We start from the raw sequence: 21,170 nt of genomic DNA, 5'->3' as shown, positions 1-21,170 counted from the left end.
GTTTTCTTTCAGGAAGGGGGATGACCAAGGAAATTCCTGGCCTGGAAGATTAAAGTGTGAAGACCCCCAGAGCAGCCAATGGGGTGGATGAGCAGTTTCCGCCCACGCAGCCTCCTATCCAGGATGGGAGGGGCCATAGTTCAGAGACTGTTCACATTTATGAATAATATATTTCAAAAAGGGGAACAATTTAATCTGCAACTGGAAGGAAAATGTAACTGTCAGAATTGACTCTCTTGGCTTGCTGGTGGAGGAAAAAGGAAAATTGGAGCCTTAGCAGGCTTTTCTACTAACCAGATTATGGAATATTTAAAAGCAGCAGCAATAACAAAAATAGCTTATAAACTGGAAATTAGAATTGCTAAAAACTATTTACTAAAAACATTGCCTTAAAGGAGGAAAGGGCATTTTTGCTTGTTTCCCTTCTCATGTAGCTTTGGACAAGAAGGAAAAGTGCCAGGAAAAGATGCAGATTTCAGAAGGGCCTAGCTTCATTAGAGCCTCCCTGTTGTTCCACTGCAGCGTTGAGTGGGATTCCTGAAGCAAGTGAACCTCACAGGATGAGTCAGAGAAGCCAGCAGTGTAGATGTGGGTCTCCACACATAGCATGACTAAGTTGAGAAAGAAAGGCCCCAGTGGGAAAAGAGACTTCAACACAAATGGAAAAAAGGCATAACAGACTTAGAGGAAATAGTTCACATAATAGCATTTCAAAGAGCAAGTGTGGGGATCCTCATATTAAAGAAATTAAAAGGAAGAGTTAGAACAAGCTTCTGCTGGCCTAGAGAAAGCAAACTCCACCCACTTGCTCATAGAACTGTGAGCAAAACAAGACAATCAGACAGAAAAAATCTACCTCGAGAAGAATTTGGTAGGCCCACTTACTCAGATGTCTTGCTTAAAGAGGCCTTCAGAGAATGCCCTGCAAAGAGAGACACAAAGAGTACATCTGCCAGTAGGGCCAGGAAAGGGGGCCTACACCCAGTGGAGACTCCTATTTTATAATTTTTTTTTTCTTTGAATCCAAGCACAAATCTAATGATAGAAACAGTGATGATCCTCTCCATGTTACCGAGACAGTAAATAATAAATTTCTCTAAATTTTACTTTTGATTACACAGACTTCTTAAAATAATAAAGACACCCAAAGCTTCACGCTTAATGCATGGTAGCTTAAAACTTCACATGATAATAAAGAAACAGTGGCCAACTGAATCTACTGTTAGAGTTACCAAATCAGGTAAGAAAAGGTCTGTTCTAAAAGCAAGCAGCTCTGTAAAAGCTGCCAATTCTGTCCGATTCTATAGTCACTAACCACTTTTGGCTATTTCAATTTAAATTCCAAGTAATTAACATTAAATACAATTTAAAATACAGTCTTCGGTCACACTAGCTACATTTTGAGTTCTCAGCACTTAAGGCTAGTAGCTACTGTAGTGGACAGCACAGATTTAGAACACTTCCACCTTCATGGAAATTACTATTGGACAGCAGAGGACTAGAGTGTTCATTCTCTCTATATTAAAAATGTCCCCATATCAAGTTTAGAAACTTGTAGATGGAGATGAAACGAAACACTGATGGACAGTGTGAGGAGCAGCATAGTGTATCTGCACAGTATCCTTTTAGTCCCATAAAACAGCTATTTAGGGTAGGGAAGAAAACTCAGAAGATGGATGTGTTGTGATTTTATACTTCAAGAAGGTAGAGTATTATCACCTATTCCACTAGTGATAATGACATAAATTAGACTGAACAATTTAGTTCCAATAAAGTTGGTTTCTTATTTCACTAAAGGTTTGCTACACCATATTATGAGATGTCTGTATAGACATTTATAGAAAAAAAAGAGTAAGTTATGAACGCTTTTTAAAATTTCTTCTAATTAAAATGGTCATACCTTCAGACTGTCCATTCTCCCTCTGAGATTTCTATGTTTTCTTATGCTCACATTTCATTCATATGTTTATTATGTACTATTTTGATTTTCTAATAAAGAAAATGACTTCAAATTTATGATTCTGATATCACATTAGCCATCAATCAATTTGTTAAACTCATCATATGCTAGACTAGACACTGTGCTACGTACTACAAAGTGTAATTCCTAAAATAAGTCCTAGAAATCACAAAGATTAGAGTTAGTGAAGACAAGATGCATACAGATTAAAAATACACACACACATACATACATACACACACACACACAATATCACAACAGTAAGTCACTTCCAAATGCTATCTAATTGGTCCTTTTTTTATTTGCCAGGAAACATATAACTAGATTTTTAAGTTTCATTAATCCGTGTTACTTATTCTCTCTCACATATGGGTTTGAATTTTCACTTTCTTTTTCAACTGGCATGCGCTTTTATGCAGTCTCTATCATAAGGTTTCTCATTATCATTTTGGAAATATACCAAATATATACTATAATAAATCAAAAGTAAGTAGTATTGAATATTGCATAATAAAAAGTTTATTTAAAAGTGAATCATTAATTATCTTGATCTTGGTAATCATTTACAATATGGATGTATATCAAGTCATCATGTTGTACACTTTAAATATTATATTTGTCAATTATTCCTCAATAAAGTTTTTTTGAAAGTGAATGGTACTGATATTAAGTGTTAGGGAGACCCTACTTGGATAGGGCATTAGGGTGAGAGAAGGATGCATTATAGATAGTTTAATGGAGAAGGGCATGAAGGAGGTGCAATGTGAGTTGGGTCATAATCGACAGATGGAATGCAAATAGCTGAGAAAAGTACAGGAGGTAATTCTAAATGACAAGGCATGGAGATGGGAATGTCACACACAGGGCATAAGTCTGGAAGGTTTAGCAGCCCATTTTGACTGAAATTAGAGTTCATGTGGCATAGTGGTAGGTCATAGAGATGAAACGACTGATCGTGGCCAGATGATAGAATCCTGAATCCAGTACTCCTGATAAGTTTGAACTTTATCATGTCAGCAGTGGGAAGCCAAGAAGACTTCAAGCTTAGAATGACATGATGAAGGTGGGCTCTTTGGAAGATGACTGGTTAAGGTACAGGATGTAATAAAAGATAGCCAGTCTGGATGAGGAGCAAACAGTTACGATGTAATTGCATCATGGTCTGGACATGAAATGAGAAGAACAATATGCAGTGGCACTGGGAATAAAACCATATAGGTGCAAAATGACAGAATTTTAGAATTGGAAGAGAATGTAATGGTTACCAGGTTAACCTCCAATTCCCAGTTCCTTTTTTTAACATTAAGAGAAACTTAAGGGTTAAAAAAGTTTAAATTTCTATCCACGTTTTCACATGGTTAGTGTCCAAAACAGATATTTTGAAATATAACATAAGGCATGAATAGATAAGATTATGTGATTTTCATGGATTATTGTCATGAGAGGAGAAATGAGCTGAGATGATTCTGAGCCTAGCTCTGAGACAAATCAGTACATCTGAGAGGAGATCTTTGTTAAAAATAAAAATACGCATTTGTATCTTTCTTTCCTAAAATTTGAATTAATGATTCTTAAATATACACAGATACAAAATTTTCTTTAGCAGTCAAGAAAAGGGATGCGCAGGGTAATCAGTTTGGGTTTCAAAATAACGGCCTAATGCCGCCATGATCTCTTTCAACTATAAAGCATTCTAGAGCAACTAGTAATTAATATTAATATAACAGAGATTTTAAATTTCATGTTTGCTTGATATAATCAAAGCATAAGATTTAAAAGGTCAGGCTGGCCCAAAGCACTCAGCGCCATGTTAATAGTCTCTTCTGTTGGAATTGGTTTTGCTTATTTGTTTGTTTAGGAGATAGCCTCACAAGATAGTGACTAATACTCTGCCACACATGAGAATATGCATGGAGTTCAGAATCCCCAGCTTGTAAAAGAGCACTATGGTCATGTGTGGTGGGAAATTATTCTCACATCACTGAGCAAATAACAATATTAAAATGGGGGACATTATTCATTCATAACCATCTGAAACACTTTCAATTTCAGTCAACAGTGACATACCTTTTAAATGCTTATTAAAAGAAAGTATTTTTTCTTTCTCCACCTCCAAATTGTTGTCCAAAAAACTTGAAGAATTAGCTCAACTTTGGTTCTAACTGAATAAAATTTCATATTATTTATTAAAATTTAAGATAAGATACACCAAATATTCTTGAATTATGAAAAACTTCATGATGTGGGTTATTCTTCCAATCGACAGCAGTGCTGGCTACCTTTTAAAGGGGTTTGAAGTAAGAGCAGCTGCAAACTATTGCATCTGGAAAGTCCAATAACTTCAAAAACCACCTGCTTATGCATCCTGCCCACTCAAGTTCATAAAATAACAGACACTTTCATATTCTAAATTAAACTGCTTTTTAGTTTGCCCTACTTTTAACCGTAAGTTATTGTTCTCTATGATGAAATATCCAGAGTGAGCTGATCCCTAGAAGAATAGGGCTGTGTGCACTGGGCTATGGGCTCCTGGGCCCTTTCATGATCCTCCTGGCCAGATTTGCAGCGGGAAAAGGGTAGGGCTGTTATTTTCATACAAAGATGGTTTAGGCCAAGAAACACACACTCGTCTTCCACTCTCTGGACCCTATGTATACTATCTAAGTTACTATACACTAAGGCCCTGGAGAAAAAGATTTGCATGCTATACTTTTGTTAAAAGAAGTTTTCTGAAAAGGTAGCCCTTAGCCCCTAGAAATATGCTTAACCACAGGTGCTCAGAGGCACCTGGACAGAGTAGAAAGAGTACTGTGCCAAGAAAAGAAATTTTTGTGACTTTTGTTAACTTTCTTTTTTAAAACTTGAATGTTAACGATTCTTAAATATATAGACACAAAATTCTGTTTCTTTAAAAATCAAGAAAAGGCATGCACATAGTAATCAGATCAGTTTTGGTTTCAACCTAAGGGCCAAACTAGAAAGTGTCTAGTCCCATATGTGTGGGACACCAAGGAAGGAGGGGGAAGGATGTCAGGGCAACAGATTTCTCTTCCTCAGCAGTCCCTGAGAGTGGAGCTCATAAGCAAAAAGCAAACTTGTTTAACTAATCAAAGCTAATAAACACCAGCCTTAAAAATATTTTGAGCAAGCTATTTTACGTTTCTATGCTTCAGTTTCTCTAACTATAAAGAAAAGAATGAGAGTCATTCTCATATAATAGCATTCCCCTCCCAAACCCATTCACCTTTCAATAAATGATTACTATATATCTATTATGTGCCATGCACTACAATATGGAACAAAGATAGATGTGAGTACTGCCCACAAAGAGTTTATGACTATCTTCCTTGTCTCTCTTCATTGCAGTTTCCTTTGAAAACTTTTGCTGAAATTCCTTTACCAAATTCTACTGTATGGTAAAATCTTAAAATCTTTAGGGCATAGTTTAAAACATGCCTCATCTCTAATGCTCGAATTGTTCCTGAGCCAGTAAGTAAGGCTAGGGGAAAATAAGGAACATATATTTATAATATATATATATATATATATATATATATAAAATATGTAATATATATATATATTTTAGAGTCCAATGTACCACTTTTATTTAGGAAAACACCAAAGGAACATATATTTTTTAAACAATTTGCCCCTGTTTGGGTCCTATAAAAATTATAATTAACTTATAGAAAATATTTCAGTTCTTCTCTAATATTCTCCCTTCCCATATTGTTGCTTGACTTTTAATCATCCTATTGAAAATTTAAAATTTTCAACCATTTTAAAAACTCATATCCTCTTTACAAACCCAAGAGGGCTCTCATATTCACCTGAGCATCAGAATCATCACAGGAATTTTTAAAAATACAGATGCCTAGGCCCACTACATAGTTACTAAACTAGAGTATCTAGGGATGGGGCCTAATCTAGGGCCTCTAAGCTCCCTAGATTGTGAAGTCAGGTTTAGAAATTATTGTACCCAAGGCTGGCTTAAAGATATACACTTGAATGGTTCTACCCTAAGAGAACAGTTCAGTCACACTATGTAATTCTAGATGTTCCTCCTGCCAGAAGAACACTTGAAGGTTAGGCCAGTTTAAACTCTGCCAAGGAGTTCTGAAACACCATAGAGGGTTCCCAAGTCAGCCTTGCTCAGTGGTCCTCCATCCCTTGAGGCCACTTGGGCTTACAGCCCACTGCAAGCTTAGAGCCTCAGAGTGGCCTAGGGGTGGGGTGGCCATATGTTCTAGGTTGTCCCATGCAGGCAAGTTAATAATGGTCAATAGCTATCCTGAATAACTATTAATTATTTTTAATTATTAATTATAATTAATTATTAACAATGCCCCTTTCATTCTCAGAATTGTCCCAGTTTGGAAGAAAAATTATATGGTCATGAATGAATTGGCAATGACCTGTCACTGATTCCTGTACCTGAAATACATTGGAAGTCCCTACTTGCACTATTTTTTTAGCAAAATGGGCAAAATTTCCATTTAAGAATGTCATGCTTTTCTTTCCTCTCCAGTCTCCAGTGTCACCTCTCTCCTATCCTTCATTGGCCATAACTTGGAGGAGTTGCTCTTAAGTGCCAATCTACTCTACCCTCAGACCTTAGTTTCTTTCCCTGCAACACAGGGTTAATGAAACTGACATCCTTCCATCACATATTTTGTCAACTACTCAATCAAAGATTAAAATGTTTAAAATAGTTTTAATTTTTTTCAGTTAGTCCAGGAAACATAAAATGGCATGCTTTCACATGAGCCATTGTTTAGAGTGGGGAAGTGCCTTTAATTTTGTCTTAAAGGAAATCTGCATGATCCATGTACTGAGCAACTACCAAGGGAATTTAATTGGTAGAACAGATTTACACCTGCACAGAATACATATTTCCTGCCTCTCCTATTCTGATGTTTTAGATATAAAATACATTTTGTTTTCTTTATTAAACCTTGAGAAGATGTCTCTTGTTGGTCATTATTTCATAGCAGGGGAAGACACAACTGAGCTTCCCTTTAGCCACTGTTAGTTATTTAGGTAATTAAGAAGCAGGCATTTTTAATTTTGAGAAGGCTTAAATAAGTTTTGATGGTGTATGTGTGTGCTTAATATATTATTTCATAGCAATTTAAAAGTGAAAATTTTAAAAGGTGAATTCAGTATTTAAACCTTTCTTGAGCCCAGCAAGGACATTATAATACAAATGGGCATTGATAGATTCTATGTAAAAAGATAAATTGCATCCTGAGATTATACCGGGTCGTCTCACTGATGTAGGCATCAAACACAATTACGGTTTCTCATTTATAATGAAGAACTGAGAAAGATTCTGATTTCTGAACCCAAGTAGTGAGAAAGTAGGAAACTGGGAGGAAAAGAAGCAAAGACAAAGAAAGGACAACAAGGCCCCTTCTCCCTGCCCTGCCACCTACCCTGTGCTGGACTGGGCTTTGCACGTGCCAACTCCAGGAGCCCCCCACATCCATTGCTTTGCACGGTGCTGTCATGTCTGATGACACGATCAGGTTCAGGCATTGATTGAGTATTAACTCTCAGCTCCTGCCCTGAAGAGTTTATCAGGAAAGCAAATATATAAACAAATCTGAGTGAGGTCACTGTAACTTAGGGATGCGCTATAGTTGGACACAAAGCAGAGAGTTCTCAACAATCTCCAAGGCTGAGCACCAGGCATGTGTGGCAGGAAAGGGATGCCAGCAGAGGGAGCAGCAGGAGCAAAGGTACAGAGACCTGAGGGCACCTAACATGTTCTGGGCACCAGTGGCAGGTCAGTGTAGCCAGAGCAAGGGACACAAGCAGGAGCCAGATCCGCATGACCTTCTGTGCCCAGTCAAAGCACCTGTCCCTGTGTAGGCCACAGCAACCCACAGAGGTGTTTTTAGGCCAGGAAGTGACCTGATGAGATATGACATCTGCTAACAGAAAGGGCTAACTTCAGTGCAACGGGGCAAACCAAGGGATGCCAAATGTGCAGGTGGGACATGGAAGCCTTCCTCCAGCACTTTCTACAGGTTAGCTTGCTGGCACAGATTATTTTACTTACTCCTCCAACGGCCCTTTGAGGAGGTGCTATCATTTTCAGTTATATTCATCTGGCAGATAAGCAGATTCAGACCTGACCATTTGCTCAGGATTTCATAGGTAGGAAATGGTACACTCAGAATTTGAACCCAGACAGTTAGACCCCAGGACCAGGGTTCTTAACCACTGTGCTCCAGTGCCTCTCTGTAATAGATCATGATCCAAGCAGACAGTGGTGTCTCCATAGTGAGGAAAGACATGACTGTGTTCTCAGAGTGGCTGAGCAGCATTCGGCAGGGGGATTCCAGACATGGTCTGTTTTGGGAGTGACAGGCCTACAGTTCTAAGGTCAGACTTTAGATCCTGGTAGGTGAGTTGGGAAAGGAGGAGGAAGGACCAACGTAAAGACCAAGATAAAACCCCACACACCTCAAGAAATATGCAAGCTGGGTGAGCTCCCAACAAGGCAGGGAGGGTCAAATCCCAGAGACAGAAGTGGGGTACAAAGTGGGGATGTGTCCCAGTGATTAGAAGTGGAACACACACTCAGGACCAGACAAGCTGCAATGCTGGCTTGTGTTGAATTACCTGAGTCTTTAAAGCACGCTGACTGCCCAGGTTGGCCACAGCTCCTGGGCTGCAGCTGATCCTGCCTGGATGTGCAGGGAGGGCTAGGTGTGAGAAAATGAAGCAGGTCCTGACAGGCACTTTGCATCTAATAGCTTCATTTAAGGTTCTCAATTTTTCTGTCCAGTTTCTACAGATATTCGTGCCATTACAGCAATACATTGTAAAAATAGGAAACAATTGAGAAAAATCCTAGTTTTATGCTAGTGGGAGAAATGCCTATTTAATCCTGAAAGTAGTTTCTATGAGACTTCCTCCCTAATAACTACATATTTGTTCTCAAAAACAAATACCAGAAGTAAGGAACAGTGCATTTTTACAACGTACCATTAATCTCTCAGAAGAACAATTAAAATGTTCCATCAATCATGGCTCACTGTTTTTTTCTATATTAGTAATAATAATATATAGCTGGAAGTGGGCATACCAAAACGTGTCAAGGAAATGCAACTGCATTCATTGGATTTCATTGCCAGTTATTTTGGTTAGGTCAACAGAGCCCTCTTTCTCACTTGTTCTTAAGTGTCAGGCTTTTTAGTAGGGAGAGAAATTGTTTGTCTAAAATGGTTAATAACCACCAGTTCACCAAAATATTTTGGGTAAGCCTATTATTCTAGTTATAAAGGTAGGAATGAGAGTCATTCTCAGATGGGTGCTCCCTAGAAAGGCCATTCAGCAAATATTTAGGAAGCACTTACTCTGCACTATGCATGGATCCTGCCATGCATCCTTGTGCACCAGAGCCTGCCTGACAGAACCACAGCCATCCACCAAGGCTCACCTCAGATATCTGGGCCTCTGTCAGCCTTCCCTGACTGCCCTCATCAGAACTGGTCATCTCTTTTCTTGGCTCCCACCACATTCTGTTTTTGTTTCTATTTTAGCATGTATCAAAGCCCTCTAAGCATTCTGCTTCTCTATCCCCATGCCTCTCTCCCCTCTTCTCTTCCCACATCATATGCAAGTCCTTCAAGACAGAACAGTGGCCCCTGGTGGCCCCAGGACTGTGGCTGCCCAGTGCCCACCCAGGGCCCCACACGGAGTCTGCTGTCAGAAAATGGATGCCAACATCATCAAAAAATCTACAAACAACAAATGCTGGAGAGGGTGTGGAGAAAAGGGAACCCTCTTGCACTGTTGGTGGGAACGTAAATTGATACAGCCACTATGGAGAACAGTATGGAGGTTCCTTAAAAAACTAAAAATAGAATTACCATATGATCCAGCAATCTAACTACTGGGCATATACTCAGAGAAAACCGTAATTCAAAAAGAGTCATGTACCACAATGTTCATTGCAGCTCTGTTTACAATAGCCAGGACATGGAAGCAACCTAAGTGCCCATCGACAGATGAATTGATAAAGAAGTATATATACTTCTTTATTATGATAAAGAAGTATATATATGATATACTCCATATATACAATGGAGTATTGCTCAGCCATAAAAATAAACGAAATTGAGTTATTTGTAGTGAGGTGGATGGACCTAGAGTCTGTCATACAGAGCAAAGTATGTCAGAAAGAGAAAAACAAATACCGTATGCTAACACATATATATGGAATCTAAAAACAAAAAATGGCCATGAAGAACCTAGGGGCAAGATGGGAATAAAGACGCAGACCTACTAGAGAATGGACTTGAGGACACGGGGAGGGGGAAGGGTAAGCTGGGACAAAATGAGAGAGTGGTAGTGTATATATGGACATATATACACTACCAAATGTAAAATAGATAGCTAGTGGGAAGCAGTCGCATAGCACAGGGAGATCAGCTCGGTGCTTTGTGACCAGCTAGAAGGGTGGGATAGGGAAGGTGGGAGGGAGGCAGACGCAAGAGGGAGGAGATATGGGGATATATGTATATGCATAACTGATTCACTTTGTTATAAAGCAGAAACTAACACACCATTGTAAAGCAATTATACTCCCATAAAAATGTTAAAAAAAAAAACAAAACAAAACTTCATGTCTAGAGGAAAAGTGGACATGCAAAAAGACCAATTAAAGAAAAATATGCATGTACTTTAGTAAAAAAAAAAAGAAGAAGAAAGAAAGAAAATGGATGCCAAATTGAATCTGCTGAAAAGAAACTGAAATTTCTTTTTTAAGTAATTGAATGTCTTCAGTGAGCTAAAAGACAGTAGGATTATGTCACTGAGTGTATTCCTTTGCTCCTTTTCTCTGCAGCTGCCACATTTAAAGCCTTATAAGGAAAAACATATCCAAATAATTAAGAAAGAAATCCAAAAACATTCACTCTGTTTACTAAGGTAAAGAGACAACCTGCTCTAATATGTATATAAATTTATTATTTAGAATGTTTTAATCTCCAGTTTGAAGAGGACATAGATACATCTCTCCTGAGCCTTCCAATAAGCAGGCTGAGGCACCTGGATGACTTCCCAGGGCCTGCAGAATAAGGCTAATCTCCTAAGTATCTCGCAGGCAGGGCAAGCAGATTCCTAGAATGCCAAAAGATGCCTTTGCTGCTGCTTGGCACTGCCCCCTGGGGCCAGAAGTATGAAGGCTGAGAGTTGGGTCTCAGGCCACATGAGAGCTCCCTTGCCAAGAGAGGGGTAGAAGGACTCCCTGTCAGACTCCCCATATACCTTTGGACAAATGCAAACATCAGAGAAATGACTAGGTCCGGAGACAGTTCTGAAGAAAAATCTAAAACCTTTCTCAAAGCCTAAAGGAGACAACAGCTTTGAGAAACCCAAGCCTCTTCTTCCTATTCTTTCGCTTTATTACTTCTAGATATTAAGTACACAGAGATCTGAGATTTTACTAGCTGGGATGTGGTATCCACTATTTCAAAAGCATAGAAGTTTGTACCTCATAGGTGGTCTGTCAGAGATCTCAGATCTCTTCTCAGAAGAATAAAAACAAAAAACAAGCAAAACACTTAAATGTTTCTAGAAGGGGTCAGACATCATTTGTTTCATTATTGATGTCTGGGCCAAGTGAAATGAATGTTAGCTCCTTTTCCAGATATGCTTCTTTCTATCATTTCCCATGATAGGAGGTTGATTTACTATAATAAGGATAAGAGTAAGATGTGTCAATTTGACCCCAAATAGTTTTCTCATCAATAAGCTAAGTATAGGAAATCAGGGTCATTATTCAGTTAAGCATAGGTAGGACTAGAAAGTTGCCATTAAAAAAGGGTGATGATGTGTAATGTGAATTTTAGGTGTGACTGATATCTAATATACAGCCAAGACCAGAGTCGTAGCACATTTAATGCTTTATCAATGACTGGAATGAACAAGTTAAAGAGGACTCTCAACTTACAAATGACACTAATTACAATGACCTTATTAACATATATAAAAAATAACATCAAAGTGATTTTTGGCAAATTACAAATAGCCCATAAAAATAAGATAAAAACCAATACAAAGTAAGATAATGTTAAAAGACTAGGAATAAAACATATAGCTATTAAGCGGGAAACAAATAGGTAAATATATGAAAAATAAGAAAATATCAGGAGAGGGTTGTCATTTCTGTGGGAGCTTGTGATGTGGAAAATCAAGATGCTTGGTAAACACAATGGATATGGAAACCCTTTGTAATAATTCCACAGCCCCTAAGGGACCAAGATCTCCTGGGTGAGAATCACTATTGTAAACACACCCTTAAATGAATCCATCATGCTCCACACCCCTTGAGCAATAGGGGACCAAAACTAAGTCTATCAATTGTGTCTGAACATTAAACATCTCAATAATTTAATGATATTTTAAAGGAAGCACAATGAATGGAATCAAAAGGAGAATTAATCCAAAAAAAACAAAAATGTCACAGACAAGATTCTCTACTTTATTTGCTATTGGTCAGACTTATTAAATATAGGATCTGTTTTGATCTTATAAGGAGGTAGAGATGCTGGAAAGATCCTAGGGAAGAGCAAAAGGAAGGAGATAAAAGATGAAGAGAAACACCCAGGTAGGGCTGGGGAGGGACTGTTTTGTCTGGCAGTTTGTTAGAAGAGTTGAAAGTGAACATAAAATGACAACTGCCTTTAGTTACTGCTAGGTTCTTATGAGACTTAACAAGGAAAATACTGCTCAGACACAATCACCATTCAGGACAAGGAAAAAGGAGGAAGGGGTTAGTTGAAAAAAAAATAAAAGTTAGGTTACATGGGAGAAGAAATTCCAAGTAATAAGAGCAGTTAATCCCAAGAATGTGTCACAAGAGGTTGTTCTGTAAGAGTAGTGTGTTAAATTACTTGTCTATGTAGCTTCTCAAATCCTTCTACCTCTACAGCTACAATTTGGTGTATAAGAATACTGACACAGTCTCATAATTAAGCACAAGCATATGTATGAACACTTTCCTCTATTCCTGCAGGATACCTGGTTTGTTTGGGGGCAAAGAGGAGTTGATGTGGCATTGTGTTAACAGTGGTTGAGAATGCAAGTGGTAAACATCTGAAAGTAGAATACTACAAAATGCATGCATTGTATGTACCAAAAGGTCAGTATGAAACATTATCTTTATGGCAAGCCTGCCCATCCAATCCCTCCTACACATTGCATAGTCACACAATTTTGCAGCTTGTATAAATCCCTATTGTGATTTAAACTCATGAGAGAGTGTGGCTTCTGCAAAGGGTGGCTGTTTTGTGACTTTAGACCAGTGGTCCTTTACCCTAGCTACAAATCATCTGGAGAACATTTAAAAATACTGTTGTACACGCTCCATCCCTAGAAATTCTGATTGAATTAGTCTAGGATGGGGCCCAGGCCTATGTATTCTTTTCTCTTTGGAAAGCTCCCCAGGTGATGCTAATGTACAGCTGGAATTGAGTCTGGTTTCGACTCGCAGAATTTCTTAATAATAAAACTGTGTATCATGACAAAACTTTCAGGACTGTAAGGGCTACAGTGGGGAAATTATTACTTCTCTAGGTCCTCATCCTGCAGAGACCTTAAAATTTTTATTAGAATATCATATTTATCACTCAAATTCCTATTACCAAAAAAAAGATAGACTTTGTATGTGGGATAAATCTCATGTCACTTATGTAATTCAGTCCTGGTGTTTTTCCCTTTCCTTTGCTCATTCTTTCTATTCTCCCCAAGAGGAAGATCAGCAGGTTAGAGTGTCAGAACATCATCCCTATCCCTCTTTTTCACTTGGGTTCATGGTTCAGGCATACTAGGAATGGAGCTGACAACATGCACTGGTTTTTCTCCTAATGGTGCAGAGGCCACAGGAAGCTTCACTGGACCTAAGGATGGCAGGTGTCCCACACTTCTCCAGGGCCTGGCACAGAGAAGAGAAAACTCACTGAGAAGTGCTTTACTGATGCCAATCACTCCTCAGAGCAGATGGGGAAACTGAGCCTCAGATGAAACCTGAATTCCAGATCTCTCTTGGACACTGACCTCAAGTGTTACCTTGGGCCTTGGAAAAGTCACTTGGACCCTTTGGACAGCAGTTTATTCATCTAACAATCAATAAGTTGAACTAGAAGATCGCTAAGTCACTTATATTTCTAAAATTCTGTGATTCCAGTTAACCAGTATTCATAAAAGTGTGGAACGCTGTGTATAAAAGTGTATAAAAGTCCATGCAGAGATAATGGTGGAGGACCCCCTCATCAATACTATTTTTATTACCTTCTTCCTAGATTTTACCAATTGTCATTCTTACTCTTAATATTAAGGCTGTGGGACTTAACTAAATCATCTTTGAAATACTGAGCTATCAACAGATGGCATCTGAATGCAAATATACTGCAAATAAATATTTGGTCCTGAAGAAGATCAAGAGCTGGAGTTCATTTCCCCTTCTCATTTGGGCTCAGAACTCTGCGGTCTTTCCTTTTACTGCCCTTGCCTCCAAACTGGCTGTTTGTGTTCAAAGATGGATCAGAAAATCAGTTCCAAAGTTGATTACAAACTTTCAGTAATTTTTGTTTTTTATTTTTTGCAACCAGCCAATTTCTCTTAGTTCACATAACAAAGAAGCTCATAATTATTTGCAACTTTAGTTAGAGCAATGGTCTTAAAAATGTCTAGCTAAATAGAAAATGCTCAGATTTTCTGAGTGCCGACAGTTATCAAATTCACCTAGTTCATATATGGCCACATTTCTGAAGTTCTTTTAACAGCCCAACTGTGAGCAATAGGATCAGATGACTAAGAACTACAGGACGGAAGCACTATTACTTTGAATCATATTTTCCCATTACCCAGCTATAAAGAGTCTGTTTCTCTCTGACCCATATAAAGTTCAGAATTTAGGACCCTATGTGATTTTAATCCCATCATTTAGCACCCCAGCTGTATGAATCTGAAAGTAAAAATGAGGTTGTTTGAATTCCAGACCCCCTGAACATTCTCAGGGAGCTCATCAGCTCCCTAAGCTAAGCTATAGGTTTAAATCTAAACCTAAATCTGTAGGTATGAACCCAAATTTCATGATAAACAAAAACTGAATAGATCTGTCTTCCCTGTCATTACTCACCTTTTGATCATTCTTTTACCAAAATTACTATGACTGGGTTAGAATAATAGAATGCAATCAATAAATGCAATCACTAGCCCCTGGCCAGATAATAACACATTCAGAACTTTCTTTCCTAAAGGAGATTTTATCGTGTTTGTGCTCTTGTAAATAGGAGAAAGAGAGAAATATAACTTAATAAATGGAAGCATTCACTAATTTATTCAACAAATATTAATTTAGTATCTACTAGATTCCAGGGAGTTTACAGTCTAGTAGCAGAAATAATCTCACACACATACAAAATAAACCATTAAATAAGTGTGGGGTGTGGGGTAGGCGGGATGAAAAAAATGGTCTGGTCTAAATTCAAGAGGTTAGTGATTTGGGGAGGGGCAAGAAAGTGACTTCCTCTATTACCCTAAAAGTAAGCTTGAGCAGCCAGAGGCCATGTCTATTTTATTGGCACTGTCCCCTTTTCAGTGACACCCGTAGCCAGCTCATAGACCCTATCCTGTCTCTGTTTGCTTGGTTCATTTATTCCATCCTCAAAAAGTAGGTATTTCATAACTACTGAATGAAGGAATGAATGAACTCACAAGGCCACAGTACTGTAAACCAAAAGTGCCTGCAATAAATATGCATGCATTCTAGGCTATAAATGTTTCTAAAGTTCAGGTACTCTCTCAGCAAATTGTATTCTGATTTTCTAGAGCACCAGTTTGCAACCAGGGATTATTTTTTGCTCCCCCTCCCAGGGGACACTTGGCAATGTCTGGAGACATTTTTAGTTGTCAAAATTTAGGAGGTGCTACTGGCATCTGGTGGGTAGACGACAGAGATGTTGAGAATCACCCTACAGTTCCCAGGACAGCACCCTCACCCTAACAACAAGGAATTACCTGGCCCAAAATGCCAACAAGTGCCCAGATGGAGTAACTCTGTGGTAGATCTTGGGAGCTATGTCTTGGGAGCCACATGATGGGCTGTGATTATCCTTGCTTAGACCTTACAAGGACCCTAGTGTAAATCCTTTTCCTCACTAGCCAAGCAATGTTCAAACCTACAGAGATTTATTTCATTAATTTTCTATTTGTTTAATAAACAGACTTAAAGCACTGGAGGGAAAAATATTCAAGCAGTGAGGTAAGACGAAAACTATTAGTAACACTAGGTTGACTTAAGTGAATGGTAGGAAACAACCTCTGCCATCAGGAAGTGAGTTGTAGAAACTGAAAAAAAGTTAAGAGTGTTTAAAAAGCTCTGGTTCAAACAAATGTCTATGTGAACCAATGGGTAGCTTGAAAACAGTGAAGACATTTCCGTCTCTTATGTCTTTGATGGAATGGAAAGAGCTTTTATTTTCTTTAGTGCAGTGATCATTCATATTTTTCCCATGACATGCCCAGAAGTTTAAAGAATAACAAACTCCCAAGTGTAAACACAGAATTTTGTGAGAAAGTGAGCCCTCTGGATGAATCCTTATCATTGTATGTTTGGATAAAATAAGATTTCCATGCATTAAACAATACAGGACTTTCTATTTGAGAAGTAAGCTTCCAACACTTTGAAGGGCTGCAGTTATTTCTCTTCAGGGATGACAAACATAAGCGCCCCCAAGGTATGGCTCCTCCCTGTTCAAGTTCAATGCTCTAGTCTCAGTGCTCCTATCACTGGCCCTTGCTTGGCCTATTTTTACACTGTGAACTGTTCCGTGTCACTTGTTTGGTAACACTCAACATCAACAAGTACCACCAAATCAATACCAGAAGCCTGAAGATTAAAAAAAAAGGAATCAAAAGATATGTAGCCTGCTTTGTACCAAGCCACCTGAAACTAGGTGCTTTTTGTAATAATGAAAATGTGAGGCCATGTGGACAGGAGAGATAGTTCCAGATTCCTGAAGAAGGCTGACGGCCAATTGGTCTCAGGTACACCAAATGTGGTTTATGTTCCTGACTGGGATCCCCAGAAGAAAGAGTACACAGCATACTCAAGGAGGTATGAAAATGCTCTGGAATCCCCAAATCGTCTCATCATCAAGGACAGTTTTTAGCAATTTCAGAAGGATGTATATTCGTTTCCAAGGGATACCTTAAAAAGTATCACAAACTAGGTGGCTTAAAGCAATAGAAATTTACAGTCTCATGGTTCTGCAGTCTGGATGTCCAAAATCAAAAGGTCAGCAGGGCCATGCTCCCTCTGAAACCTGCAGGGGAATCCATCCTTGTCTCTCCCTAGCTTCTGGTTTTCTGGCAATCTTTGGCATTCCTTGGCTTACAGCTGCATAACTCAAATCAATCATATGGCCTTCTCCTTGTGTCTTCACATTACCATCTACTTATAAGGATGCCAGCCATCTCAGATGGGGAGCCCACTTCTACACCAGTGTGACCTCATCCTAATTATATCTACAAGACCCTGTCTCCAAATAAGGTCACATTCTGAGGTACTGGGGATTAGGACTTCATCGTATCTTTTTGAGAGGAACACAATTCAATGCATAACAGGATGTAAACTAGGAGTGTATATTTTTGTTATCAGAGCAGGGAAATTTAACTTAAATTTTCAAAGTGTAATACAAACCCAAGGATCATTTATTCTCCCTCCTAAGAAGAGCAAAAGATGGAAAAACCTGGTGGTTGCCTTCAGGTGAAAGGCAAAAGGAAAGGAAGAATAAGGCAAAAAGGAATTAATCTAAAGCAAAGAGAGTCTTGTCTGCTTGGTGTTGCTGCCACTTTCAGACACATCAAGTCACTCAGTCAGCTGGAGCATCTTCTCCCGCAGGGCTTGTATGCCTCATGTTTACAATAAACTCCAGAAGGCTAACACACATGCAAGAGATGAGCTAATCCTTCTTATTTGCTTAATGGCAGAATGGAAAATAAGCACCCACCTGCACAAAATGGTTTCAGGAATGCCAAGAGGTTCTCCTGTTCCAAGATAGCTCCTCCATCCTCCCAACACTGCTACTGAAATCCCTGACACTTCCCCACTTCTCCTGGTTTGGGTGCCTGGGCCAGAAGCTCCTGATGTAGTATTGACCATTGCCCCTGGCACTGTCCCAAATATTTTTTATAAGTTAAGTCATTTAATACACAGAATAATCTTAAGAAGTATGTACCATTATACCCACAATTTACAGATAAGAAACTAAGGCACAGGGAGGTTTAGTAGCTTAGCAAAGCTGAGATTCAAAGCAGCCCTCATGCTATCAAGCAGGGTACCATATTGCCTTTCAACAGTAGAGAGCAACACAGTAACTAACTTAATATCATGCCCACTCAGATCTGAGTGTTAGATTTTTCAGATCCTCTCACCTAGCAGAGAGCTAAGACAGCCTAAGACAGTTTTTTTTTTCTTTCTCGAAGTGTCTTACCTATAACCACTTGCATCAAAATGAGGGAGGAGGTACAGACACCAGGACCCTACTCTCAGACACAACCGACTCAGAATCTCAGTGCCCAGAAATCTGCATTTTAACAAAGAAATGAGTGGACTAATGTTTGAGAACCACTGGCCCTACAGGAATGGAATAGGGAAAGGTACAATGTTATGGTAAACCAGAAAAAGCCACAGAGAGGTGACAAGGCAATGGGGACCCTCGTAACCAATGGTCAATGACTCAGGGGGTCCTGACCAGAGAAGAGCTTGGTTGCTAGAGAGTGAGGGTAATGCTGAGCATGGAGGTTTGACAGCAGAAGGAGGCCAGCCACATCCTCTGGCTTGGATTCACATGCCCTGTCCTGGTAGAAATGGTTATGCTAAGTCAGGGCAGCATTATCTGTTAGTTTGGATGGGAAGTATGGTTGCAGGCAAGGGAGAGCAACCAGAGTACGTGGATTCAGAAATTCCTACGTGATTCTGATTGAGCAGGGCTTCATAAGCAGAATAAGGACTGGTGTGGGGTTAAAGAGAGTTGTGTGATGGAGGATCCAAGAGACCTAAGTCCTGCGTTTGGTTCAGTCACTGATTACAACCTCCCTGAGACTCAGGTTCCTTGTCTGTAAAATGGGGAAAATAACACCTGCCTTGAAGGTCCTCACATACAGGATGTGATGAACCAATTGAGGCATATAGTACTCTATAATGTATGTCATTGCTTTTCCAAAACCTCTGTACAACTCTCCTGCCTCAGAATATATCCGCCACACTCATGCCCTAAGTCCATTAATGACACAATAAAGGACAATTGGAGATGATGCTCTGCCTTGCTCTGTGCATCCCCCTATACCCCTGCCAGGAAAAAGAACATAGTCACCTAAATTCATTCTAAAGTACAAATTACAATGTAGGCCTCCTGCACTGGGGAAACACACACACACACACACACACACACACACACACACACACACACAGACACACAGGAAAACATGAGGAAAAGTGGAGACTAGAGACACCAAAGAACAAATTCACTCTCCTCACTCTATCTCTTCCCCACTGGTGTGCTCTACTGATTCCCCGAAGAGCTGGGCTGCTACTTCTGCTTCTACCCCTGCTTCCACTCCTCAACATACTCCAGTGCGTGCCCCCTGCTTTGGGGCCAGATCTACACAACTGTAGTTATTCAGATCATTGAGGCAAAACCCAACAAAGCAACAACATGCTTTAACCAATATTTTCTAAATCATTCTTCCTTAAAGCTGAAGACTTCTGAGTTTGAATTGCCCCCTCCTCTGTAGGCTTTCCATGCCGTTTAAGTAACTTAAATGATAACCAACCCTACACTTCATTTTGATCAGATCGTGGTATTATAGAGCTATGGGGAAAAGAACATCTCTTTTAATAAAATGGGATACCAAAAATATCGATAAATAAAAGTGCACTTGTGAAATTGGAAAAGAATTCATAGTAGATAATATGATAGTTAATGTATGCCTACATTCTTTCAATGGACATTTATAGCTCCTTTAAAATATTATACATATTGAAGGAATATTTGCTAATTAATGTGTGCATAGTTCTACTAGGAATTGTGGAGGATACCAAGATGGGTACAACAGATACAGACCTACCCTAGGTCCTGGTTTGGTCCATTCATTTATTAGTTAAGTGACCTTTCCTTATTGGGGAAATAAAAGACTATTTTCCTTTCTTGTTATGAAGATAACCTAGAACTTCACAAGTTTGTGAAGAGAAGCAGATGAGTGAAATAGGACACTATATGTATAAAATATCATTATTCTGAGGTCTCTGTAATGTCTGAGAAGCAACAACAGGGAGGTCAATCCAAACAGAGACACTCAAGGGTCCCAGCTAGAGGCCCAGGCCAGGGACTGCAGGTCCCCTCTGCACCCCTCTTTCTACACCCAGCCCTCTTCTCTCACTCAGAGGTAGGTATATACCCACCTTTCTGTCCTCTTTCAGCTTGAAACCCTGGTTAGTAATGCAGCCCTCTCCCTTCAGGCAATCCTGTGCTCTCCCACAAGGTGAAGTTGCCTAGCACCTGCTACCCCAAAGCAGCCCAAGAACACTTCAATGTTCCCACCCCAGGTTTACATTTTTCCTAGGACCATGTGTGGATCCTCTGGAAATCCAAGCAATCATAAGCATTAAGGATACAGTCCAGGCCTCCTCTTTTCAATCGGGGCTGCAAGAACACTGCAGCTTTTTTCCTACAGTGGTGCTAGTTCAGCCCAGTAAACAAATGGGTATTTTGCCTTTGCCCCTGAGAAAACACATAGGCATTAGAGCAAAGTTCCTGTGTTCTGGTAACATTTAATTGTGCTGGTTCTCAGCCCTCTCTACACCCACACACTCATGGACAACATTTATTCCACTGACTTCAAAGGCTGTTCAACATGTTGGAAATATGTGAGAGAACACTGAGGGGAGTTTGAAATTAGTCTTAACCCTCCTTCTGTATGTGTGGGTTTGGTTCATGTGTTAGGATTTTAGAAGTACGTATTTGATTTTTAAAACATGCATTTGTTTATACTGGGTTTAGAGTCATGAAAAATAAATCAGGATTTCTATTGCCAGTTTTTGTGTTTTTCATAATAAATAGTAGTCATTCATCCTTGTCCAATAATAAATATTTATAGGTTTAAATTAGGAATAGCTTTTCAAGAGAAT

At 39.3% G+C, this 21,170-nt stretch overlaps 1 protein-coding gene and 1 long non-coding RNA gene across 6 annotated transcripts in view; both read left to right on the top strand.

The window, feature by feature from the left end:
• The window catches only part of CAV1 (caveolin 1), a 33,576-nt gene that overhangs the window by 2,677 nt on the left and 9,729 nt on the right, over nt 1-21,170 (top strand). The window lies entirely within an intron of this gene.
• On the top strand, nt 1,205-14,600 carry LOC138842815 (uncharacterized). The gene is made up of 3 exons (XR_011377722.1): nt 1,205-1,240; nt 12,993-13,118; nt 13,852-14,600. It is a non-coding gene; the product is annotated as an uncharacterized lncRNA (long non-coding RNA).

Source organism: Globicephala melas, chromosome 9 (genome assembly GCF_963455315.2).
Source record: "Globicephala melas chromosome 9, mGloMel1.2, whole genome shotgun sequence".
NCBI classification, from domain to species: Eukaryota; Metazoa; Chordata; class Mammalia; order Artiodactyla; family Delphinidae; genus Globicephala; species Globicephala melas.
This window is presented reverse-complemented; position numbering and strand designations above follow the sequence as displayed.